Source organism: Schistocerca cancellata, chromosome 3 (genome assembly GCF_023864275.1).
Source record: "Schistocerca cancellata isolate TAMUIC-IGC-003103 chromosome 3, iqSchCanc2.1, whole genome shotgun sequence".
Classification (NCBI taxonomy): Eukaryota; Metazoa; Arthropoda; class Insecta; order Orthoptera; family Acrididae; genus Schistocerca; species Schistocerca cancellata.
In genome coordinates this window covers 340,533,478-340,561,420 of record NC_064628.1, presented here as the reverse complement: position 1 = coordinate 340,561,420, position 27,943 = coordinate 340,533,478, and the positions used below count along the sequence as shown (strand labels likewise).

The 27,943-nt window shown below is 43.2% G+C and overlaps 1 long non-coding RNA gene and 1 other non-coding gene across 2 annotated transcripts in view; one reads left to right on the top strand and one right to left on the bottom strand.

Moving 5' to 3' along the window:
* The window catches only part of LOC126175033 (uncharacterized), a 966,449-nt gene that overhangs the window by 419,097 nt on the left and 519,409 nt on the right, over positions 1 to 27,943 (bottom strand). The window lies entirely within an intron of this gene.
* On the top strand, positions 4,615 to 4,687 carry Trnaa-agc (transfer RNA alanine (anticodon AGC)). Its single transcript has one exon. It is a non-coding gene; the product is annotated as a tRNA-Ala (tRNA).

Here is a 27,943-nt window from a genome sequence, read left to right as displayed (position 1 = left end):
GTCTCGACCTTACGCACACTGGCTAATGAAAGAGCGAGCGAACGAATGATCTAGCTGCATCACGGACAACTGTGGTGCCGACCACATGGAACAGGGATTTCTAGAAAGTAAGTTGCAATTGGTCGCGAATTGAAAACTGAGGTGAAAATCCGATGAAGGTTTGCAGAGTTGTGTTGGGTAGTGTCTACATTATACCCGTCGACCGTGTCATGTGGCACTTTGCAGTTCTGAACGCACAGTGAGCACTTCGAGATGTCTAGAGAGTAGAGTCTTCCGCCAAGTACGGCTGCCTGCCGAGAGATTTCGCCTGTTTTCATTCAACCCTACATAACGTAAAGTCATGTACGTCTTTTTTCATGAGAATTTTCGGCCGCAGACTGCAGGTGCTAGGAGGACGCTCCTGCTGCGTTTTCGCTGGGAAGTGTTTGGTCACAGCCCGGACGTGATCCCTCTGATTTTCGTCCCTGCCAAAATGAACCACTGACGATGTAGATAAAATTTTGGCACAGACAAAGAGATTCAGACCAGCATAGAGAACTGTGGAAAGCGCAGGCGGCTGCCTTCTATAGGCTCTTAGGCCGTAGACCAGTGACGGCCAACAAACGACCGGATTCGGCCGAACGTTAGTCACCAGTGCATTAGCGTTCTGCTTCTCATCCACACCAAACGAAGGGCTTGGGACCAAGGGATTAGGGCACGTGGAATCGCAATTGGCGCTGATAAATTGTCGACGTTGTTCCTGTTCTGTTATTGTTATAATGTAGTGTTTTAATTACAATTTCACCGGCCGATATTATAAGGGAAGAAGATGATTAAGCAGCCGTCGCATGTCCAGCTGTTATTTTACTGCAAGAAGCCGATCATCAGGGAACGAAGAAGAAGAAATAATGCTAGTGGACGACCCCTCTTTTAAAACGTAGGGAACAGTGTGGTAAGACGATATTTATGTCTAACTTAACGCTGCATTCGAGTATGGCCTATTTCACTTTTTTTCGAATGAAAACTACAGATTTAGAATGGCTATTGAATTGTGTAGTTCTTGAAATTTTCGAAGACAACGCCTCTTTTAGGAGATCTGATATGCTGCAGGAAGTTAATAGTTTCTCCGAGTTTTGTTTTGTTTCTCTTGGTAGTTCACGGCGAAAAGACGTCACTTTCTAACAACTGAGTTGCTGCCCTCCAAGAGTCTAGTCTTTTACAATCGCAGTTCGTAGAAGCCCATAAACATTCCCGTTCACGATAAAGCTCTATCAGATTTAATGCTGTCTCCATATTCCACCCTATACTCAATTATTTTTAAACCAATAAACACACACCCTTAACGAGAGCAGGCATTGCCTACAGGCGAAAGAGCGACTGTTGAAATTAAGTTTTTCAGGACAGCCACAAGTCGCACTTAGCAAGTTTTATTGACTGGCTTCGCTCTTTAACCGCCAACTACTGTACTTTAAAATGTAAGTTCCAGAGTTTCTGATGATGCTCTTATTAAATTAAACAGCGAAACCTTTCAATTAAACATACTAAGTGTGACTTGTAGCAACTCTGAAAAATTGAAATACACAACCCTTCTAGAGACACAACAAATCGCTACTGAACCAACTAACATTCGACCCGACGTCCACCATCCGTCAACGCTTCAATATAACCGTCAGCAGACCGAACTGCAACCAAAGTCAACCGCTGCTTTGGCTAAGATTTGCCTCGTGTACACATTAAGCAAATCTCGTTCAACGAAGTGGTTGGGTGTCGTTCGTTCGCCTTCGTTGGCCTAACGAGTATGCGTATTATGATAGGTTAATGAAAAGTTGATACAACGCTACGGAAATGTTTAAGTCGGAGCGGGGGCTACCTAGAGAAATAGCTGGCAGTTGTAACTGAAAGGCTGCAAATAAAACATTTGATTTTCACTGCGGTTTCAATTTCACGACCGGTCGGAATTTACTTTCCGGACAATCCTCGTGCATTCATCTGCAAGATATGGCCTCGTGGAGCGGTCTGGCCACGTTGAATACACTGGCTCTCGTCAGATTGCAGAAATTAAGCGACGTCGGACGTGGCCAGTTCTTGGATGGGAAACGGTTTGAGTATATCACGTGCTGCTTTATATTTGCTTTTGCATCAAACAGAATGAGAGTTGGTGGCATCGAGTTCCTCTTCATTAGGCTCTGCGCCTATGTCCTCGATTAAATTCCAAACCTCTCCGCATTGTCTCGTGATGTAAGGGCATATGAGACTGTTGGTGGATTCATCAGTCGAATGTAGACTGTAAGTTCGGCGTCCCCGTTGGTGGCTTTAGACTGGTGTAAGATACGTGTGGGCATCAGGTTCCACCTTCTCCCTCCTTTCGTCTTTTTCCGGCACAAACATGATAGCACACTGGACACCCGCCCATTATAGACACCTACACCTACACTTACCTGATATACAATTATCTTACTTCACGAAGTAAAGGTGGCATTTTGAGCAAAGGGCAGGAAAACTTTTCTAATTAGACGACTAAACCTGTCCTTCGAGTTCTCCCAGTGAACAGTGTCACAAGATTTCAGTTCTTTTTTTAGTATTGAGAAACTCGTAACGCCGGAAATGCATATCCTATTTCCATCTATTGTACTATAATTTTTTTTCCTTGTTTTGTTACCTGATGATATGACATTTCTGTATCTATATATATTGTAATTGTTTTACTATTTATATACATATATTTATGCATTTATGTCGATGTATAATTGATTGTTTTGTAAATACTATTTCTATTTTTACGCTGGGTCTTGCCTAGGGAAATCTATGCTATCGAACGATTACATCGATAGGTTTTGTGGAGAACCAAAGTGTTTAGCATGTTTAGTAGTGTTAACTCTGCCATGTGGAGCGCGGGCAGAGCGGAGTCTGGCGGGAGTAGGGCGGTGGAGCAGGCGTGTCGAGTGACGCTCCCGCGAGTTGCCGCGCTTCCGACGTTTGGCAGCATGTAACTGCGCTCGACTTGCTATGATAGTTTCTGGCACGGTGTCGCGGACGGGCAACATTAGCTGGCACACATCAAGAGCCCATTTCGCCTGGTGACTGTGTCGAGAAGAAGGCGTGTCAACATCCAGCTTCTACAACAGCAACGGTCGAAATAAGTGATTGTCACCACCTCCTCGACCGACGGCTTCAAACCTTCAATCAACCAAAAAAGAAGACTGAAAGCACGTAAAGTTTTAGAACTGTATGGCAGACCTCAGCTTTTCAAACTATTCCATTAGTATTACTAAAATACAGCAACTTAGCATGAACCTTTGTTGCTCATTGTCCCAATTGCATTACCAAGCAGGGTCCCATCCTTTTCTGGAATGAACTCGAGTGTCGTTGAAATTCAAACGCTAGCATTAAAGTAATATCATTCGATTTCACCGCTTTAATTTCAAAGTTCAGTTAAGGTATTCATAGCTGGCTACAATATTTAGATTACATAAGCACAAATTAAGAGTGCGAGTTTTGTTACCATATTTTAGCTTACCTGTGACTGCAGCTCAGCTTGGTAAGTACTAAATTTTACTATTGTTAATTGTTCAGAATCATTTAATTCAAGTTCAAAGTTAAATCTCTTATTTCTAAATTGCGTAGATTCAAGTAGCTTTTGAAATGATTGTTGAGGTAACCCAAGACTAACCTTATTTTATTGAATTTCTTAGTGCTTCAGAAACAAAGTTTACTATTAATTTCAGTCACGAAATTAACTTTCAATTTTCCGGTTTTATTAATTCTTTTGCTAAATTAACTCAGAGTGTAGCTAAATTTATTACTTCTGACAAACATTCAGTTTTCACACAACAGTTGTCAACCTTTAGTTGCCACGCTTTTAGTGCTAATTATATGTGAAATAACCTTTCTTTTTCAGTTATTATAGTAGTTGTCCATAGGACTGGTGACTGTGAATTTCCCCAAATCGCAAATATCTAATTAACGCCAGTTAATTGTAACGACCGCACATTTGCTTTCTTTATTTACTTTACCCATTTTCCAAATTATTTTTCACCAGTTTCATTTAAATTTTTCCTTTCATTTAGATGTAACGCTTTCCTCCCTCTTTACTGACAGATTAACTTCGGTGACGATTGCTTCTCCCAGATTTCCATTAGGTACACGTGGTTTAATTTTTACTGTCATTAAGGTCGATAAGTAAGGGGGAGTTTACAAACTGGGTGAATCTTTTTGAGACAGCCTGTAATTTTAGATGGTATAAACCGATCCGCTCTACAGAAAGTCCTCTTGGCTTGATCAATCCTTGCTGCTGTGCCCTTCTTCCATCTCTTTTCTTGATCTGTTCTTCCGACATTACAAAAATATAATTCAGATGTTACTTGTATAAATATGGAACATTTTCTTCTTCACTGTACCCCTGTGCCGCCACGTCGCTGATCATACATATGCTGAAAGACGCCTGTCTGTGGTCACCTCGTTGTGACGTGTGCTGCGGTTACAGCGACCGCCGAGTAGCCTCTGCCGCGTGCGGCTTGATCCAGTCCCGCGGTCGGGCGCGGCGTGCTGGAAGGCGGCCAGCGAGGGCCGAGAGAAAGTGGATTGCCCTCGCCCTACTAATGCTACAACTTGTGGCGGACAGAGCTATCTTGCACTGGGGGCGTAGCTCAGATGGTAGAGCGCTCGCTTAGCATGTGAGAGGTACCGGGATCGATACCCGGCGCCTCCAGAACTATTTTATTTTTTACCCATTCTCACAATAAATATAGACTCCCCTCGTTGAGTGAAATGCAGTGACAGATTTTATTTAATACGTAACTTTGAATTCGAAATTTCTGTACTCGATCTTAACACATTCTATCTACAATATTTGCCAATGATTTTCCTTCGTCTTTGGTAATTTTGCCTTTACCTCTGGCACAATTGTTTTAGAATTCCCCCTCAGGTTTATTTCCGGAAGAAGAGGAGGAGGAGGAGGAGGAGGAGGAGGAGGAGGAGGAGGAGGAGGAGGAGGAGGAGGAGGGGGGAAGAAGAAGAATAAGAGGAGGAGGAGGAAGAGGAGGAGGAGGAAGAAGAGGAGGAGGAGGAGGAGGAGGAATAATGTGTATGTAAATTGCAAAGTCGCGCTGAGTCTTGAATTTCACGTTAAACTCTTGAGTCTCCACTACAGGAGCCCTGGTATTTAACATCTCCCTAAATCTGAAATTAGACAATACCTCCTAACACGATAATTACAAAATAAGATTAAAATTTCTTCACTAATTCGAAATCGTTAGAGACATAAGAGTATGTGGAAAACAAATCTGCTGGATGCCATTGGGAGAATTGTTTCGTTTTTCCTTCGAAGTAGTTGACGAGAAAGCGAACCAGGACCTTCTGATGTGCATTTGAACTACAAATAAAACCATATTCGTGTTAGAAGGAAGCCCTCATGAACTGTTTGGTAGGAAGTGAAGCAGTTGATAAGTGTTGCTCATAGAATAGTCTCAAGTCTAACGTGAAATAACAACCGTGGCAGACAGCTGTTTGAAAGAAAGTCGACTGTATCAGTCGTAACATAAGGTCTAAACCCTTCAGCTGTGACTCACAGAGTGAAACGAGAAAATTTTAATTAATATTAGTTAATTAAAACAGGATCGTTGTCTGTGCAAAAGTTGGTTTCAGGTTCATATGCCCTAGATCAAATGCTTTCGTTTGATATTTATGGCAATAACAAGCTATCATATTTTCATTTCGGTAATATTATGGTAATGTTTGTTCTTCTATCGCTACATTGAATCCAGTTTGGTACAGTTCATTTCTTATAAACATGACTTGCAAACTAATATTACGAATTTCTGAATGAAAAACAAATTCATCTTTCAGACTAAATTAGCAACACAACAGTTTAAAATGGTTTAAATCATGTCATCATTCTGACGTATAACTAAGAGGCTCCAGCAATGCAGTCATCGGCCACAGGTTAAAAAAGCTGTCTCACCTGGCAACGTGTAGTAGTCAAAGGTAAACCCTCTAAGTGTGCTGTACGATTTTCTTCTCTTGCGGCTTGTCTGTTCGTGTGACGGTTTTCATTTTCGGTTAGCAACATAATTTTGGCGAGTCTGGATCATTGAGACAATGTCTATGTTTTGTTCAACTATTATAAACAAAGGTGCTACACAATTCACCTTCATTGTTTTTACACAAAGTTGGAGATACTAACAGAAACGACCTCGAAACATGTCGAGGAGCCATGGACCTGCATCCCTAGAAGTGACCATGAGGCGAAACATTTTAAAAGATAAGTATGGTATCGACAAAAGTTATGGCTCTGGGGACCTGTATGTTTGCATTCGTGATGAAGGGCCCAAAAAAGCATGTTAGTGAAGAATGAACCTGAGAGAAATCATAAGACATTCGAATGACTTGTATAAGCGCTAGTGAAGCTCAACAACTAATGCAACCAGAAGGTGTAATTTAGACGACGTGTGGGGCGGCGGGTGGAGTAATTGTTATATAAAATGTAGAATGTAATGTAGAAAAGATGCATTTCCCGGCCGATGCACCATATGTGGGGCGGCGGGTGGATATATTTGTTATTAAATGTTTTGTATATATTTAATGCTGTTGTTTGCCGTTCTCAACACTGGCTCTCTAACTACAACATTGGCAACCAGAAAGTGATTAGCAAAATGTGAAGCCTGTAATTAGAATTCCTAGTGCCCACTTCATCTGAGAAATATACTTATATCTACAGCTTATAGCTCTGAGGAATTAGGAGATTGTCTGGGATTCATAATCAGAAACGATTCTCTCTAAAATGTTCACTATATTCTGAAAGTCACAGACCAAAAAAAGATTCCACAAAATCCAACTACCAGAGCAGATCAGAGTCTAATGCGCTGATGCAACTGTAACTGTTCACATTAAAGGTTTAAGTGAATGCTCGCCATAATTTGATGTTAATGTTCATCAAACGCCACGCTAAATAATGGTAGAATGTCTGTCCCGTGGCGGCACGTGAAAATACGACATACGCAAATTGTAGATAGATCATTAAAGTCATCCCAGAATTAACACATCACTCGAAAACGATTAATGGTTACGCGTATCCCGAATAACTTATAACAGCATCTGAGGCTGTTTATAGCAATGATACCGATGCGACGCGACTCCCGGTACAGATGGTGCGCTACTCAGCGTCTGGAGAGAACTGGAGCCTTTTTCTCTCGCGCAGCGTTCTTATATATAAAACCGCGGTGCGGACGACTAAGGTAACGCCTGATCAAATCGGCTCTCCCGACTAGCCGCGTGGGCTAGTAATGCACCACTTTGTTGTCGAATAAATCATTACTTCCTTTGCTGATGGCCGATGAAGCTCTCAATTTAAATGTGCAATCAGCACACAGGTAAGTAATCATAATAAAAGTATGACGTGGCTAAGTCAAATATTTTGGGCGAGAGAATTAATTTAATTACACTACACGCAGTAGACGAGCTCTGAACTTGCCCTTTGGAGATACGCTATCACTATAGTTTTATAGTTATTCAGTTGAAACTTCTCACATTTTTATGATTATAGCGGATCTCCCTTCTACTTAAATTTAAAGATGCTAGCTTTATTTATTCGCCTACTTAATCTATCTTGCTTCCTTAATTTTTAAGACAAAAACCAGAAAATCATGAATTTCAACTAAAATTTTAATTTGTGAGATCCAGAATACTGTTTCTACTAAATTATTATGAAAAAGGAATCTAAATATACATTTTTAAGTTTCTAGCTCTTTTCTGTTGCGCCAATGATTTTTACAGAAAAACATCCAAATTTCGAAAATGGTTAAAGTTATTGAACTGATATTCAACACATATTGATTTAGTATTACTCCTGACATGCTAGAAACGTTTCAGGTTATTTACTTGATTTTTAAAGTATTGCGAACCATTTATGACGTCAGAGCTAGTTACAGCGGACTGGCTGGCACACAATGGAAAGACTGAAGTGAATTTTATACTGCGTGAGTAGGCTGCTTCCCTACAGAGGTGTCTGAAAACAGTTCTGTTCAAAACTCAGGTGTTATTTTGATCGTAGGTAAAAGGGGAGGTGCACGAGGTGCAACACTGAATAATGGAGCATATTCGAGTAAGAGTGCTTTCTTACAGTAAAGTCAGCGCTGTGGCTTACCTTTTTAACTATTCCTTCGCGCTGCACATGCGTTTGTTAGCTTTGCAGCGGGAAAATCCACCAGCGGCTTATGAGGAAAGCGTAACGCACCTGTGAAGAAAAGAAAAGTATTTCAGTTTGCAGTTTCATTGAATATTTCGCCTTGGTATAAAAACTACGAAAGCGCATCATTTTCGCTTTTGTTTTCTTTCAGTTTTCTGTCAGCATTTTTACTCTCTTGTGGAAACATCTTGTAAGTGGCCCGGCTGGAACAATGTTGGCATTCGAAATGAAGGTTTATATTACGACCATCGTGCTTAGATCCATTTGAACCATTTGAACTAACTTTCAGCAACACGCTGTAAGCTGCAGATCTTTTCATGTATCGATAGTCTGCCTTTAAGAGTCACATTTGTCTCTTTGGTGGTCGAACGGTGGCAGTTGTCTCAAAAAGAGGGTATGTTCGGGTTCCCCGAAATAGAGTAACAAATCCCTGAGTCTTTCGTAGAAGCATGTAGAGGGGCTTAAAGACAAAAAGTATATTTGAGTAGTGAAGCCCAAATTATGTGGTGGTGCGTGTACATATGTGTCGCGTAATAGTGCAATAGAATCACTTCTCAGTGCCACATGGAAAGAAATAAGACCATACATAGATTTCGGGACTTAGCGGCCAAGGTCAAGCCTAACCTAAAATGTGCGAATTTAAACTTGTATTAGAAGATCTGATACAAAATGTAGTAGCGAAGACGAACCGAACATTGATTACTGGTAGAGCACTTAGAAGATGCAGCAAATCCACTAAATGAATTTCTTCGGTTATTCACCATGTTGCGGTGTGGAAATTGTGGCCTTCCCCTTCCAACTCTCTAATAGTAGTAATGTGTTCTGCATTCGGTCCACGCCGCCGAATGGGAAGCAAATTTACCCTCGTAATGGCCGCACCCAGTGGCATTTGAAGAAGGTAAAATAACTGCTTTTAGAGTTTTTATATGGTTTTAGACGATTTTTATGAGCGTCAGCAAATAAGAGTAGAAAGCAGAAATTTGGCAGAGATCTGAAATGTGACGTACAAAACACTTTCATTAGATATATTCTATTCTCTTTACAGTTCGCAAATTTCAGCAAAAACAATATCTAGTATTTTGTGGAATCGGTATAGATTAAAATCCTCTTGGATGCTACTAAAACCTACACTTTTGAGATTGCAACATAATGTAGAATTTAGAAAGTAATATTAATTACACACACTGCTGGTCGCGATCCGATCTTTAGTGATAAATAAGATTTTTAAGATTTTTTTGAGACAAGAACGCGCCCTGAAATATTTTTTCTTTCTCAGTGACCGCTTTCGGAAGGTCTTCGTTGCTTAGACCGACATAATTTTTCTGTAGCATGGTAACCATTTTAATGTCAGTGTTTCGAAGACGTAGAACGTTGTATTTCAAAGTATACTTGATAATCGACGTAGTGGCTCACATACACCACCTGATGACCAATCGCGAAGTCAAATTGGCAGGATATGAACATCGTATCTCGAGCCGTTCAAGGTGTTCTGTTTTTCCTGAACATGTGTGTATTATTTCCAGAAGGTATGTAAAATATTGTCATCTGGTCATTATGTTGTTGTTCAACTTGTATAATGGTTGTACAGTTATGCAACTCTCATAGTAATGTTTTTCTCCTAATATATCGTAGATCCGAAGATGACAGCTCGACCTACGAACTGGTGAGACCTGAGTTTCTCCTGGCGTACACAAATTTCAAATAACTTCCGGGAATTCAGCCAGATAACACTTTCAGCGACTAACGATATTTCGGCGGGAGAACACCCCGCCGTAATATCGGCAGTCGCTGAAAGTGTTACCTGGCTGAATTCCCGGAAGTTATTTGAAAATACGAAACTGGTGATTGAGAAAATAAAAATATCAACACACGCGATCTTGCCTGCAAAAATTCTTATTTATCACTAGAAAATAATGATATGGCGTGGTTTATGGCAGCCCCAAATACTTCATTCACGAACGACAATAGGTTGATCCTTTCAGAGGCTGCAAGCTTTATTTTGCAAGATAGTGTCATACCTTTTATTAGGCTTTACTCATGAAATAATCACCATACAATAAAAAACTCCCAAATGGATAAACCTGTGATAAATTTTAATACTCATAATTTGTACGGTTACTAGACGCAGCAGTGGGCACTCACTCTTGAGAACCGTGTTCCCTTAACTGGCAAACACTGCGAACGAAATCTGCCCCTGTGGAGTGCGAATAAAGGAGTCGCGTCCGTTCGTCGAAATAGTCTCCATGTCGCTTTGCGCTCAACCACGGATGTGATAAGTCAGTTAACTGCTCGTTGTGTCTATTATATGGTTTTAATTTCTGAACGGTAATGTAACAGAAGAGTGTAGTAATGCGAACTGCTTACTGGCCGTTTTCTGCAGTGCCATTCGTGTTAAATGCAGCGCGGCAAATTGAGTATTTTTCATATGATGAACTGATACAGGACATTAGGAGAGTCTGATGAACTGTACTTGCTTTCATAAAGGAAGACGAACAGTTCATGCCTGAATAATTTTGTTTGTGGTGAATTTTGAATTTGTGGTAAGCTTCTATGGAACCAAACTGCTGAGGGCATCGGTCCCTAGACTTACACACTACTTAATCTACCTTAAACTAACTTACTCTAAGGAAAATACACACACACACACACACACACACACACACACACACACACACACACACACACACACACATGCCCGAGGGAGGACTTGAATCTCCGACGGGGGGAGTCGCGCGAACGGTGACAGAACGCCTCAGACCTCACGGTTACCCCGCGGGAGTAATTTCATTTGTTTTTATATTTTTATCTTGATTGTTTTTTAAGTTGACAGCAAGATGATGGAAACTTGATTCTCGAAACGCGTTACTGTGGATTCTATTCTTAATATTAATGGTTGTATGTTAGAATATTTATAACGATAAAAGATATGTTGTTTGAATGTAGGGTCTCTACAGAGTAGAGAGAGAGTAACTGTTATAGGGCGAAGAGAGTACGGTAATGGTTGGAATTATCTTCCAACCCGTATGTTACCAAGCCCGTTCCCTGTGGCATCTAGCAGATAACGACCAACCGACAGGATAAATTCAAAACTGCAAAATATGATGGCGCCGGATGATACGCTATGCATGTGGTGAATATGAAATCAGCGCTGTTTCCCTCAGTGCAATCGTCCGTACATCTGTGACCTGGGACGCAGATGTTCCGTCTGATTACAGTTGGCAGCCAAGCGTTCGACGTTTGTTCGGGCAATGGGCGTGGGCGGATCTGAATGCAGCTCTCATTATTGTTCCATTCTGCACAGTACGGCACATTAATATGCAGCCGAGATTCGTATGCAAATGAAATTAAAAATTCCATTCCTCTCACTCTGTGACGTGTCATCAACGCCCGCAGATATTGGAAAGAAGGAGCGTTGGTTGAAGCCTGGGTCGTGATGCTGGGAATTGTCGTTCTGACATCGGTTGGTTGGTTGGTTGGTTTGGGGAAGGAGACCAGACAGCGTGGTCATCGGTCTCATCGGATTAGGGACGGATGGGGAAGGAAGTCGGCCGTGCCCTTTCAGAGGAACCATCCCGGCATTGGCCTGGAGTGATTTAGGGAAATCACGGAAAACCTAAATCAGGATGGCCGGACGCGGGATTGAACCGTCGTCCTCCCGAATGCGAGTCCAGTGTCTAACCACTGCGCCACCTCGCTCGGTTCCTGACATCGGGGTCCACGAATGTCAACGATATGGCGTGATAGATAGCATGTTTGACAACAATTGCCAACAAACTTCAAATAGTGTTACCTGATTCTTCCGACGTTACTGGGTAGAACAACTTCACTTTTATAAATGTAAAACCCAAATTATGAACATTCTACAATGACAGTTGCCCATTTTTCAAGTTACAAGACCATTGTCACAAAATGACTATCATACCATTGTCACAATGACTATCATCGTCAGAGACTATATGTGATAAAATATGAAGGGAATATGTCAGAAAACATTAAAACTAAATATTCCAAAAAAGCTAATGTTCTCTCTCTCTCTCTCTCTCTCTCTCTGTGTGTGTGTGTGTGTGTGTGTGTGTGTGTGTGTGTGTGTGTGTGTGTGTGTGTGTGTGCGCGCGCGCGTAGAAATACATATATGTGTTTGACGTGTGGCCGCCACTTAATATCTGAAGATGCTCGAATGTACGGCCAGACTTTCAGGAAACACTCCTCACACACAAAGAAAGAAAATATGTTATGTGGACATGTGTACCAGCGTGACCTCAAACACTTTGTTACAGGAAATGTTCAAAATGTCCTCCGTTAGCGAGGATACATGCATCCACCCTCCCTCGCATGGAATCCCTGATGCGCTGATGCAGCCCTGGAGAATGGCGTATTTTATCACAGCCGTCCACAATACGAGCACGAAGAGTCTCTACATTTGGTACCGGGGATGCGTAGACAAGAGCTTTCAAATGCCTCCACAAATGAAAGTGAAGAGGGTTGAGGTAAGGAGAGCGTGGAGGCCATGGAATTGGTCCGCCTCCACATATCCATCGATCACCGAATCTGTTGAGAAGCGTACGAACACTTCGACTGAAATGTGCAGGAGCTCCATAGTGCATGAACCACATGTTGTGTCGTACTTGTAAAGGCACATCTTCTAGCAGCACAGGTAGAGTTTTTTTTTTTTTTTTTTTTTGTCATTAGTCTACTGACTGGTTTGATGCGGCCCGCCATGAATTCCTTTCCCGTGCTAAGCTCTTCATCTCAGAGTAGCACTTGCAACCTACGTCCTCAATTATTTGCTTGACGTATTCCAATCTCTGTCTTCCTCTACAGTTTTTGCCCTCTACAACTCCCTCTAGTACCATGGAAGTCATTCCCTCATGTCTTAGATGTCCTATCATCCTGTCCCTTCTCCTTATCAGTGTTTTCCACATATTCCTTTCCTCTCCGATCCTGCGTAGAACCTTCTCATTCCTTACCTTATCAGTCCACCTAATTTTCAACATTCGTCTATAGCACCACATCTCAAATGCTTCGATTCTCTTCTGTTCCGGTTTTCCGACAGTCCATGTTTCACTACCGTACAATGCTGTACTCCACACGTCCATCCTCAGAAATTTCTTCCTCAAATTAAGGCCGGTATTTGATATTAGTAGACTTCCCTTGACCAGAAATGCCTTTTTTGCCATAGCGAGACTGCTTTTGATGTCCTCCTTGCTCCGTCCGCATTGGTTATTTTACTGCCTAGGTAGCAGAATTCCTTAACTCCATTGACTTCGTGACCATCAATCCTGATGTTAAGTTTCTCGCTGTTCTCATTTCTACTACTTCTCATTACCTTCGTCTTTCTCCGATTTACTCTCAAACCATACTGTGTACTCATTAGACTGTTCATTCCGTTCAGCAGATCATTTAATTCTTCTTCACTTTCACTCAGGATAGCAATGTCATCAGCGAATCGTATCATTGATATCCTTTCACCTTGTATTTTAATTCCACTCCTGAACCTTTCTTTTATTTCCATCATTGCGTCCTCAATGTACAGATTGAAGAGTAGGGGCGAAAGGCTACAGCCTTGTCTTACACCCTTCTTAATACGAGCACATCGTTCTTGATCGTCCACTCTTATTATTCCCTCTTGGTTGTTGTACATATTGTATATGATCCGTCACTCCCTCTAGCTTACCCCTACTTTTTTCAGAATATCGAACAACTTGAACCATTTTATATTGTCGAACGCTTTTTCCAGGTCGACAAATCCAATGAAAGTGTCTTGATTTTTCTTTAGCCTTGCTTCCATTATTAGCCGTAACGTCAGAATTGCCTCTCTCATCCCTTTACTTTTCCTAAAGCCAAACTGATCACCACCTAGCGCATTCTCAATTTTTTTTCCATTCTTTTGTACATTATTCTTTAAGCAGCTTCGATGCATGAGCTGTTAAGCTGATCGTGCGATAATTCTCGCACTTGTCAGCTCTTGCCGTCTTCGGAATTGTGTGGATGATGGTTTTCCGAAAGTCAAATGGTATATCGCCAGACTCATATATTCTACACACCAACGTGAATAGTCGTTTTCCCCCAATGATTTTAGAAATTCTGATGGAATGTTATCTATCCCTTCTGCCTCATTTGATCGTAAGTCCTCCAAAGCTCTTTTAAATTCCGATTCTAATACTGGTTCCCGTATCTCTTCTAAATCGACTCCTGTTTCTCCTTCTATCACATCAGACAAATCTTCACCCTCATAGAGGCTTTCAATGTATTCTTTCCACCTATCTGCTCTCTCCTCTGCATTTAACAGTGGAATTCCCGTTGCACTCTTAATGTTACCACCGTTGCTTTTAATGTCACCAAAGGTTGTTTTGCCTTTCCTGTATGCTGAGTCTGTCCTTCCGACAATCATATCTTTTTCGATGTCTTCACATTTTTCCTGCAGCCATTTCGTCTTAGCTTCCCTGCACTTCCTATTTATTTCATTCCTCAGCGACTTGTATTTCTGTATTCCTGATTTTCCCGGAACATGTTTGTACTTCCTCCTTTCATCAATGAACTGAAGTATTTCTTCTGTTACCCATGGTTTCTTCGCAGCTACCTTCTTTGTACCTATGTTTTCCTTTCCAACTTCTGTGATGGCCCTTTTTACAGATGTCCATTCCTCTTCAACTGTACTGCCTACTGCGCTATTCCTTATTGCTGTATCTATAGCGTTAGAGAACTTCAAACGTATCTCGTTATTACTTAATACTTCCGTATCCCACTTCTTTGCGTATTGATTCTTCCTGACTAATGTCTTGAATTTCGGCCTACTCTTCATCACTACTATATTGTGATCTGAGTCTATATCTGCTCCTGAGTACGTCTTACAATCCAGTATCTGATTTCGAATCTCTGTGTGACCATGATGTAATCTAATTGAAATCTTCGCGTATCTCCCGGCCTTTTCCAAGTATACCTCCTCCTCTTGTGATTCTTGAACAGGGTATTCGCGATTACTAGCTGAAACTTGTTACAGAACTCAATTAGTCTTTCTCCTCTTTCATTCCTTGTCCCAAGCCCATATTCTCCTGTAACCTTTTCTTCTGCTCCTTCCTCTACAACTGCATTCCAGTCGCCCATGACTATTAGATTTTCGTCCCCCCTTTACATACTGCATTACCCCATCAATATCCTCATACACTTTCTCTATCTGTTCATCTTCAGCTTGGGACGTCGGCATGTATACCAGAACTATCGTTGTCAGTGTTGGTCTGCTGTCGATTCTGATTAGAATAACCCTGTCACTGAACTGTTCACAGTAATACACCCTGTGCCCTGCCTTCCTATTCATAACGAATCCTACACCTGTTATACCATTTTCTGCTGCTGTTGATATTACCCGATCCTCATCTGACCAGAAATCCTTGTCTTCCTTCCACTTCACTTCACTGACTCCTACTATATCTAGATTGTGCCTTTGCATCTCCCTTTTCAGATTTTCTAGTTTCCCTACCACGTTCAAGCTTCTGACATTCCACGCCCCGACTCGTAGAACGTTATCCTTTCGTAGATTATCCAATTTTTTTCTCATGGTAACCTCCCCCTTGGCAGTCCTCTCCCGTAGATCCGAATGGGGGACTATTCTGGATTCTTTCGCCAATGGAGAGATCATCATGACACTTCTTCAGTGACAGGCCACATGTCCTGTGGATACACGTTACGTGTCTTTAATGCAGTGGTTTCCATTGCCTTCTGCATCCTGATGTCGTTGATCATTGCTGATTCTTCCGCCTTTAGGCGCAATTTCCCACCCCTAGGACAAGAGAGTGCCCTGAACCTCTATCCGCTCCTCCGCCCTCTTTGACAAGACCGTTGGCAGAATGAGGCTGACTTCTTATGCCGGAAGCCTTCTGCCGCCAATGCTGATTATTTATCAAAATTTAGGCAGTGGCGGGGATCGAAACCGGGACCGAAGACGATTTGATTATGAATCGAAGACGCTACCCCTAGACCTAGGTAGAGTATCCCGTATGAAAACATAACGTGCTTGATTGAGCGTAGGTGGAAGAACATGGGGCCCAATCAAGACATCACCAACAATGCCTGCCCAAACGTTCACAGAAAATTGTGTTGATGACGTGATTGCACAATGGCGTGCGGATTCTCGTCAGCCCACACATGTTGATTGTAAAAATTTACAATTTGATCACGTTGGAATGAAGCCTCGTCCGTATAGAGAATATTTGCACTGAAATGAGGATTGACACATTGTTGGATGAACCATTCGCAGAAGTGTACCCGTGGAGGCCAATCAGCTGCTGATAGTGCCTGCCCACGCTGTACATGGTACGGAAACAACTGGTTCTCCCATAGCACTCTCCATACAGTCACGTGGTCAACGTTACCTTGTACAGCAGCAACTTCTCTGACGCTGACATTACGGCTATCGTCAACTGCACGAAGAATTGCCTCGTCCAATGCAGGTGTCCTCGTCGTTCTAGGTCTTCCCCAGTCGCGAGTCATGGGCTGGAATGTTCCGTGCTCCCTAAGACGCCGATCAATTGCTTCGAACGTCTTCCTGTCGGAACACCTTCGTTCTGGAAATCTGTCTCGATACAAACGTACCGCACCACGGCTATTTCCCCGTGCTAATCCATACATCAAATGGGCATCTGCCAACTCCGCATTTGTAAACATTGCACTGATTGCAAAACCACGTTCGTGATGAACACTAACCTGTTGATGCTACGTACTGATGTGCTTGATACTAGTACTGTAGAGTAATGAGTCGCATGTCAACACAAGCACCGAAGTCAACATTACCTTCCTTCAAATGGGCCAACTGGCGGCGAATCGAGGAAGTACAGTACATACTGACGAAACTAAAATGAGCTCTAACATGGCAATTAAGCGTTTCCGGACACATGTCCGCATAACATCTTTTCTTTATTTGTGTGTGAGGAATGTTTCCTGAAAGTTTGGCCGTACCTTTTTGTAACACCCTGTATTTATTGTGTTACGACCGGGCCGGCCGTTGTGGCCCCGCGGTTGTAGGCGCTTCAATCCGGAACCGCGCTGCTTCTACGGTCGCTGTTTCGGATCCTACCTCGGGCATGGATGTGGGTGATGACCTTACGTTAGTTGGGTTGAAGTAGTTCTAAGTCTAGGGGACTGATGACCTCAGATGTTATGTCCCGTAGTGCTTGGAGCCATTTGAAATATTTGTTACGACCGGTTTCGTTCTCTGAATATTTTCTGGTTGCCTGCAGTTAACCGAAACAGGAAACTAGGCTAAAGCTACGACATAAGAGGGTCGTTCAATAAGTAATGCCCCATATTATTTTAAAAATCTATTAATATACATCGACGAACGTCATAGTTTGTGCTTCACATTAGATGTTTGTTTTGTGCGCCGGTGAAGTTTCGAACCGTTCTGGCAGATGGCAGAGCCGTTGTACAGCGTCAAAATGGCGTCTACGATCGACTCACGTTACATGCAGCGTGCTGTTATTGAATTCTTGTGTGCAGAAAAAGAAACCGTGGTGAACACCCGCAAACTTTGTGTGTAGTGTATGGCGATGCTGCAGTTGATAGTACATTTGCGCGATGGGTAAAGAAAGTTGTAGCCTCAGAAAATGCAGAAACAGAGCTCCATGATCAGACAAGCTTTGGTCGTCCTGTCGCAGCCACTGCCCATACACGCTGGATCGTACGGTTGCCATTATTCGTGCCGACCGGCGCATCACAACTGGACAATTGGATCTAAAGTTGTCGGGCAGCATTGGAAGTACGTCTGCAATGATAGAGACTCTCAGATATTCAGAGGTGCTCACGATGGGCTCCATGAATGCTCACAGTGGACCACAAGATTCAAGGACAGGCCATTTCATCTGAATTGTTGGAGCGTTTTGAGACTAACGAAGAGGCCATTCTGTTATACGTGGTAGATGACGAGAGTGTCAGTCAGAGTGATAACATGGCTACGCCTACGGAAAAGAGCTTTCACCAGCGGTGAATACGTGCTCTTCCACAACGTTGGCGTAAGGCTATAGAACGTGATGGAGACTACGTAGAAAAATAAGATGTGGATAAGGCATGTTGATGTATATTGTCACCAAATTCTGATTCTTAACAATAAATATGTTCTGAAAAAAAAAAGTGGGGCATTACTTCTCTCGTATTAAAGAATAAAACAGACAACTCACACTGACAATAACCTTATACTAAATCCTCACTGAGTTGTGCGTAAGTCATATCATAAATAGTTTGGTTGTCGTATGTAATGTTACAGACCGATTGCAAGTAATAATCGTACATATTCTGCCGACCGACTGACGGAAGTATGGCGAGTAGACACGGCTTGCTGCGTACAGTAAACTGCTAGCCAGGCCACTCCACGACAGAGGTAACCTTGTAAAGATAGTATTTACCCTCTGTCGACGGTGCGATCGTAGTCATGACTAAACCTTAAATGTGCAACTGATATTAAATAGTGCACAATTAATCCAAATAATGAACAAAACAAAAGTTGATGACACAGTTAAAAAGTGAAAAAGGGAATCGCTGCTGGATTGTATATTTTTTATTTCTACCACTGAATGTGCCACTAATAATTTGAAAAAAGTTGGGGGCACCAGAGAAGTCACCTTGTAGTTCAGAACACCTCTACTAGGTTTGCTAGTGTGTAACTTCCTTTGTACGTGACATGATAAACGCGAGTCTGACCGCGGTGATGACTGTTACAACACGCTTCTCACTCGGTTTCCTACAAACAACCAGCTTTATTGCACATTACTTCATTTCAATTGTTTAAAATGTGAATCTTTTGTGCCCACTGCTTTATAAGAAAAGGAAACGCTAGAGTAGAAACATAAAGAATACAGAATTCAAGGAAAGTTATACGCAATAAACATAGGGGCTGCTGTTGTTCAGAAAGAACCACCGCAACCTGATGTAAGTCGTAAAGCGTTGGAATTTACCTGCATGTTGTGTAGCATGATGAAATAAAATAAAATATGACGTCATTTTGAGGTTCAAACTGCATGAACTTCCAATACTACACTCATGATCATAAATTAATGATAATTGCAGGATGTGCTGCCACACAACGTGGCGCTACACAAAACTGGCGCTAATAGCCCAGGTACATAGGGAACACACATGACACAGATGTGTAAGTCCACGCTATTGGTGATAAGTTGACAAAACGGTCTAGAAACACATGTGCTACAAAACGCCATTGTTTCCTGCACATGTACCCCGACATCAATATGGGATGTGATCACCATGCACACGTACACAGGCCGCACAACGGGTTGGCATAATCTGGATCAAGTTCTCGATCAGCTTCAGGGGTATAGCCTCCCATTCTTGCACCAGTGCCCGTCGGAGCTTCTGAAGTGTCCTGGGGCTTTGAAGACGTGCAGCGATACGTCGACCGAGAGCATCCTAGACGTGCTCGATGGGGTTGTCTGGAGAACAGGCAGGCCACTCCATTCACCTGGTATCCTCTGTTTCAAAGAACTCCTCCACGATGGCAGCTCGGTGGAGACGTGCGTTTCATCCATCACGAGGAAGGTGAGACACACTGCAAAAGCTGACATACTGATGCAAAATGACGTCCCGATACACCTGAACTGTTACAGTTCCTCTGTCAAAGACATTCAGGGGTGAACGTGCACCAATCATAATCTATATCTACATCTACATCTATACTCCGCAAGCCGCCTGACGGTGTGTGGCGGAGGGTACCTTCAGTACCTCTATCGGTTCTCCCTTCTATTCCAGTCTCGTATTGTTCGTGGAAAGAAGGATTGTCGGTATGCCTCTGTGTGGGCTCTAATCTCTCTGATTTTATCCTCATGGTCTCTTCGCGAGATATTCGTAGGAGAGAGCAATATACTGCTTGACTCTTCGGTGAAGGTATGTTCTCGAAACTTTGACAAAAGCCCGTACCGAGCTACTGAGCGTCTCTCCTGCAGAGTCTTCCACTGGAGTTTATCTATCATCTCCGTAACGCTTTCGCGATTACTAAATGATCCTGTAACGAAGCGCGCTGCTCTCCGTTGGATCTTCTCTATGTCTTGTATCAACCCTATCTGGTACGGATCCCACACTGCTGAGCAGTATTCAAGCAGTGGGCGAACAAGCGTACTATAACCTACTTCCTTTGTTTTCGGATTGCATTTCCTTAGGATTCTTCCAATGAATCTCAGTCTGGCATCTGCTTTACCGATGATCAAATTTATATGATCATTCCATTTTAAATCACTCCTAATGCGTACTCCCAGATAATTTATGGTATTAACTGCTTCCAGTTGCTGACCTGCTATTTTGTAGCTAAATGATAAAGGATCTGTCTTTCTGTGTATTCGCAGCACATTACACTTGTCTACATTGAGATTCAGTTGCCATTCCCTGCACCATGCGTCAATTCGCTGCAGATCCTCCTGCATTTCAGTACAATTTTCCATTGTTACAACCTCTCGATACACCACAGCATCATCTGCAAAAAGCCTCAGTGAACTTCCGATGTCATCCACCAGGTCATTTATGTATATTGTGAATAGCAACGGTCCTATGACACTCCCCTGCGGCACACCTGAAATTACTTTTACTTCGGAAGACTTCTCTCCATTGAGAATAACATGCTGCGTCCTGTTATCTAGGAACTCCTCAATCCTATCACACAATTGGTCTGATAGTCCATATGCTCTTACTTTGTTCAATAAACGACTGTGGGGAACTGTATCGAACGCCTTGCGGAAGTCAAGAAACACGGCGTCTACCTGTGAACTCGTGTCTATGGCCCTCTGAGTCTCGTGGACGAATAGCGCGAGCTGGGTTTCACATGACCGTCTTTTTCGAAACCCATGCTGATTCCTACAGAGTAGATTTCTAGTCTCCAGAAAAGTCATTATACTCGAACACAATACGTGTTCCAAAATTCTACAACTGATCGACGTTAGAGATATAGGTCTATAGTTCTGCACATCTGTTCGACGTCCCTTCTTGAAAACGGGGATGACCTGTGCCCTTTTCCAATCCTTTGGAACGCTACGCTCTTCTAGAGACCTACGGTACACCGCTGCAAGAAGAGGGGCAAGTTCCTTCGCGTACTCTGTGTAAAATTGAACTGGTATCCCATCAGGTCCAGAGGCCTTTCCTCTGTTGAGCGATTTTAATTGTTTCTCTATCCCTCTGTCGTCTATTTCGATATCTACCATTTTGTCATCTGTGCGACAATCTAGAGAAGGAACTACAGTGCAATCTTCCTCTGTGAAACAACTTTGGAAAAAGACATTTAGTATTTCGGCCTTTAGTCTGTCATCCTCTGTTTCAGTACCATTTTGGTCACAGAGTGTCTGGACATTTTGTTTTGATCCACCTACCGCTTTGACATAAGACCAAAATTTCTTAGGATTTTCTGCCAAGTCAGTACATAGAACTTTACTTTCGAATTCATTGAACGCCTCTCGCATAGCTCTCTTCACACTACATTTCGCTTCGCGTAATTTTTGTTTGTCTGCAAGGCTTTGGCTATGTTTATGTTTGCTGTGAAGTTCCCTTTGCTTCCGCAGCAGTTTTCTAACTCGGTTGTTGAACCACGGTGGCTCTTTTCCATCTCTTACGATCTTGCTTGGCACATACTCATCTAACGCATATTGTACGATGGTTTTGAACTTTGTCCACTGATTCTCAACAGTATCAGTACGTGAGACAAAACTTTTGTGTTGAGCCAACAGGTACTCTGAAATCTGCTTTTTGTCACTTTTTCTGAACAGAAAAATCTTCCTACCCTTTTTAATATTCCTATTTACGGCTGAAATCATCGATACCGTAACCGCTTTATGATCACTGATTCCCTGTTCTGCGTTAACTTTTTCAAATAGTTCGGGTCTGTTTGTCACCAGAAGGTCTAATATGTTATCGCCACGAGTCGGTTCTCTGTTTAACTGCTCAAGGTAGTTTTCAGATAAAGCACTTAAAAAAATTTCACTGGATTCTTTGTCCCTGCCACCCGTTATGAACGTCTGAGTCTCCCAGTCTATATCCGGCAAATTAAAATCTCCACCCAGAACTATAACATGGTGGGGAAATCTACTCGAAATATTTTCCAAATTATCCTTCAGGTGCTCAGCCACAACAGCTGCTGAGCCAGGGGGCCTATAGAGACATCCAATTACCATGTCTGAGCCTGCTTTAACCGCGACCTTCACCCAAATCATTTCACATTTCGGATCTCCGTCAATTTCCTTCGATACTATTGCACTTCTTACCGCTATAAACACGCCTCCCCCTTCACTGTTCAGCCTGTCTCTGCGGTATACATTCCAATCCGAGTTTAGGACCTCGTTACTGTTTACGTCTGGTTTCAGCCAACTTTCTGTCCCTAGTACTATATGGGCGTTGTGATCGTTTATTAATGAGAGCAGTTCTGGGACCTTTCTATAGACGCTCCTGCAGTTTACTATTAGCACATTAATATTGCTATTCCCTGTTGCATTTTGCCTACTCCTATCTTGCCGCGTCTCAGGAGGCGTCTTGTCGGGCCTAGGGAGGGGATTCTCTAACCTAAAAAACCCCCATGTGCACTCCACACGTACTCCGCTACCCTTGTAGCCGCTTCCGGCGTGTAGTGCACGCCTGACCTATTCAGGGGGACCCTACATTTCTCCACCCGATAGCGGAGGTCGAGAAATTTGCACCCCAGATCTCCGCAGAATCGTCTGAGCCTCTGGTTTAAGCCTTCCACTCGGCTCCAAACCAGAGGACCGCGATCGGTTCTGGGAACGATACTACAAATAGTTAGCTCTGATTCCACCCCGCGAGCGAGGCTTTCCGCCTTCACCAATTCTGCCAACCGCCTGTACGAACTGAGGATGACCTCTGAACCCAGACGGCAGGAGTCATTGGTGCCGACATGAGCAACAATTTGCAGTCGGGTGCACCCAGTGCTCTCTATCGCCGCCGGTAGGGCCTCCTCCACATCTCGGATGAGACCCACCGGCAAGCAGACAGAGTGAACACTGGCCTTCTTCCCCGACCTTCTCGCTATTTCCCTAAGGGGCTCCATCACCCGCCTAACGTTGGAGCTCCCAATAACTAATAAACCCCTCCCCCCGTGTGCCTGCTCGGACCTTGCTGAAGGAGCAGCCACATGTCCCCTCACAGGCAGAGTGGGCGATGCCACACGGCCAGCCTCCACATTGACCTTCCGCCTCGTGCGCCGCGAACGCCGCTGAACCCGCCACTCCCCTTGGGGAGAGGGTGGCCCAACCGCGCCCGGTACCCGCGAAGATGTCTCGACAGCAGGGACAGTGGGTGAAGCATGTAACACCTGGGGTGTACCTTGCGACGCACCAGACTCCCCACTGCCGCTACACTCAGAGGCAGCAGCCTGAAGACGGCTGACCGCGGCCATCAACACGCTCAGCTGTTCGCGAACAATGGCCAGCTCCTCCTGCGTCCGTACACAGCAGTCACACATCCTATCCATCCTAAGGAAACAATTTACTGAAGAGAGCTAATGAACCTTTAACTAGACTGCTAATTCACTAAAGGCGGCTGCTTATTCACTAAACTGTGGTTGCTAGCCACTTCTTGTAGAAAACAATGAAAATAGCACTACCTGTCTCTGGACTGTATTGAAAACAAACTCTAGCACTACTGGCACTATGGTTGACTACAGGGACTCTCTCTTACTGTATTCAAAACAAACACGAAATCTATGGAAGATTATTAAGAGCACTCGAAAATTAAAGCTTCCTAAAAGCAAATACACACGGAAGAAGAAGTGACAAGTAAGAAAAATACAGTTAATACTTAAATTAAGGTAGCTCGCTGCACAGCAGACGTGAAGCAGACGGCAGTTACGACGACACACCACACCATCAAACCACGACCTCCACACAGGTCTCTTTCAAGAACATTGAGGGGTTGGTATCTGGTCCCTGGTTCACGTCAGATGAAAACCCGGTAAGAATCATTGTTCAGACTATACCTGGACTCGTCCGTGAACATAACCTGGGACCACTGTTCCAATGACCATATACTGTGTTCTTGACACCAGGCTTTACGGGCTCTCCTGTGACCAGGGGTCCGTGGAATGCACCTTGCAGGTCTCCTGGCGAATAAACCAAGTCTGTTCAGTCGTCTGTAGACCGTGTGTCTGGAGATAACGGTTCCAGTGGCTGTGGTAAGATCCCGAGCAAGGGTACCTACAGTACTCCTTGGCCGTCTGCGGGCACTGATGGTGAGATATCGGTCTTATTGTGGTGTTGTACACTGTGGACGTCCTGTAATGTAGCGCCTGGACACGTTTCTTGTCTATTGGGATCGTTGCCATAATCTTGAGATCACACTTTGTGGCACACGGAGGGCCCGTGCTACGACCTGCTGTGTTTGACCAGCCTCCAGTCGCCCTAGTGTTCTACCCCTCATAACGTCATCAATATGTGTTCTTTGAGCCGTTTTAAACACACAGTCACCATTAGCACGTCTGAAAACGTCTGCACACTTACTCGCTGCACCGTACTCTGACATGCACCAACACACCTCTGCGTATGTGGACTGTTGCCAGCGCCACCGTGCGACGACCGCAGGTCAAATGCACCGAATGGTCATACCCCGAGGTGATTTAAATCCGCAAACCGCCAGCCAGAGCGTTGTTTCACCTTGTATCAGCATTATCCTTAATTTATGAGCATGAGTGTAGGTAATATTCCACGCATTTCATTGCCCTAAATAGTAAACGTGGGAAAGAAACAAGGACCTGTTAGTCGTGGTCAATTTTCTTAAGGTGAAATACAGGGAATTTTATTTCCCATTGTGTCAGGGATGTCGATACTGTATTCTTCGTTTCTATTCCGTAATAAGTGAGGTGCTGCTGTGCACATTCGGCGATTTCTTGGACCTGAAGCGTGGCGCTTACATTACCAAACGTTTCATTTTTATGTTGTAAATTCGAAACTTATTACACTTTTGCTACACTTATTTATGTAAGACATTACAAATGACTTGAAACTATAATAATTCTCATTTCTTTGCATAAATTTTTTTGTAATTTGTATCTCATGGTTTCATCCTGTTTTCCGACAATATAATTCCTGGCACCATCTGGGCGTTTCCCATTTCCAGGCTACAATAATTCACAATAACAAGGAGAAAGGAGACAGTGCTTATACCAAACTACATCGTCATTTGACACCTATGAAAATCAGTTAAGAATTCTGAGGTACAGTTGCAAAATTATGTAAGATACATCAGGAATGATAATACAAAGGCAATCGATCTCCTGTAACTACGTTATTAATGCGTTATGATTATTGTGTGAGATCTCAGATTTTGCAGTTGTTCTTGATAATTATTCACTTGCTGTCATAGCTGTCAAATGACGATGTAGTTTGGTGTAAGAGCTGTCCACATGTTTCCTTCTTATTATGCTCAATTGTATTGTTGACTTCTATTCGTTTCTATATCTCAACAGTTTGGATTAGTTGTAATAACAATGAGCTTATGGCAGTGGTTGCCGGGAGACCCCTCACGGGGCAATTCGGCCGCCGCTCCACAAGTTCTTTAACGCCACTACGGCGACTTGCAAGTGAATGAGGATGAGATGATGATGAAAGACACACAACACCCAGTCATCTCGAGGCAGAGAAAATCCTGACCCTGCCGGGAATCGAACCCGGAACTCCATGTGCGGTAAGTGAGAACGCTACCGCAAGACCACGTGCCGCAGACGGATTAGTTGTGTACTCTATAGTATCACTTCTGCACTTAAGTTTTTGTCATTGTGTGTAACGATTATGATCGCACAGTTTTGATATTGTGTTTACTTGTTCACCTCACAGTGGCTTTCTGTGAGCACTTTACTGTACACAGCAGGTCGTGTCTGCTCTCCATGTCTATGATCAACGTTTTTGAATTCGGTCTTTAACAATACATATGAAAAGCAGTCTATTTACGTATTTATCACAACTCTGTAAGGTTTTAGTATAAGGCTATTTTAGTCGTTAAGGTGCAGCAGCTTTAACCCAGTTTCCTGTTTTGTTCAACAGCAGGAAACCTGAAGGTGTTCAGAGAACAAAATCGTCTAGAGCACAATAAATGTGTCATGAGACAGCTAAGGTGGTATCTATTAATAATTAGCATATGAACAATTACGCTCAAGGCCGTCCGGAGTGGCCGAGCGGTTCTAGGCGCTACAGTCTGGAACCGCGCGACCGCTACGGTCGCAGGTTCGAATCCTGCCTCGGGCATGGATGTGTGTGATGTCCTTAGGTTAGTTAGGTTTAAGTAGTTCTAAGTTCTAGGGGACTGATGATCTCAGAAGTTAAGTCCCATAGTGCTCAGAGCCATTTGAACCATTTTGCGAATGCGCCTCTTCAACTCCCGTACTGACACATATTAGGTTAACACCAGTGCGCTGGTTTCGAAGGCGGTTTGCGGCGATAGTTTCTAGCAGACCCGCTGGGCACGCCGTTTCGGCAACTCTTGCGCCTATTTCGGCCCGACATTCTTTGATACTTCCCTTTACACAAACTTATTATCAACAACCTCGCACTTGACGTACGGGTACGGTTGCAGTCCGCAGTCACAATGTCACGCCGCGGCATACGTACGCAAAACGTAATATAATCGAAGTTACGTCTGTGAGCCAGCAGAAATGGTGAATGTGTTTTAATATAACACATTACTTCAGCCGCTTAACCACTTTGGACCGAGTGCTGCTCGTATCGCTATGACAAATGAGTGAAGCAAGCAGTGGAAATACCTATACTTGGACTAGGTGAAGACTCAACCACCGTGAGGAAAGGTGATGAATGTTTCTGGGGACTGAAGTGCCATTGTGCTAACTGGTTATGAAGGTAACCGGCACAACGCCACAGTAACATTCTACCAGTTTCTCTTGACAATGTTTGGTAGGCTGTAAAGACGAAACATAGCGAGAAGCTGTGTAACGTGTATGCTTTTGCTCTACGAAACATTCTGCAACACAGCATGCTGCTTCTTTGGGCTATCAAATAGAGCCTAAATCCCTTATTCAACCAGTGATTTCGTTCTCTTTCCTGAAGTGAAGAAGCCATTGTGCGGCTGTGGCGTTTCCGGAATGGCGACTAAGTGATTTAGAGATGGAACGTTTCTTGGATTGCCAAAAAAGAAAAAAAAGTGTGTCGTACCGATGGTTGAACGTATAGAGGAGGATTAACACCGTCACTAAATTTTCAAGGTCGTTCTTTGGTTTTTTTCTGAGATAATCGTTGAAATTGAATGACTGACTCTCGTACTTATAAGTAACCTTACGACATTTGTTTTCCTCCTAATCAGGTGTCTGTATATGGTCCAAATGGCTCTAAGCACTATGGAACTTAACATCTGAGGTCATCAGTCCCCTAGACTTAGAACTATTCAAACCTAAACAACCTAAGAACATCACACACATCCATGCCCGAGACAAGATTCGAACCTGCGACTGTAGCAGCAGCGCGGTTCCGGACTGAAGCGCCTAGAACCGCTCGGCCACAGCGGCTGGCGCGTCTGTATAATTGCAATGAAAGCATTAAAATGGTAAAGAAGTATTTTTATAAATTGCAATCAGATGTAAACAGAGATCTTTTTTGTAATTTCGAGATTCGACCCACTACAGGGCTAATTCTCTATTCAGCCTAATGGCATGATTTGGAAATGAGGCAGAGATGTTTATAATTGAGAATGTTTGGAAGCGGATCTCCAGTTCCCGCTTTTGCCCCAGACTAAGAGAAAACCTCCAAAAAACTTCAATCGGAGCAGAGGTATTGGAACTACTCTTGCTCC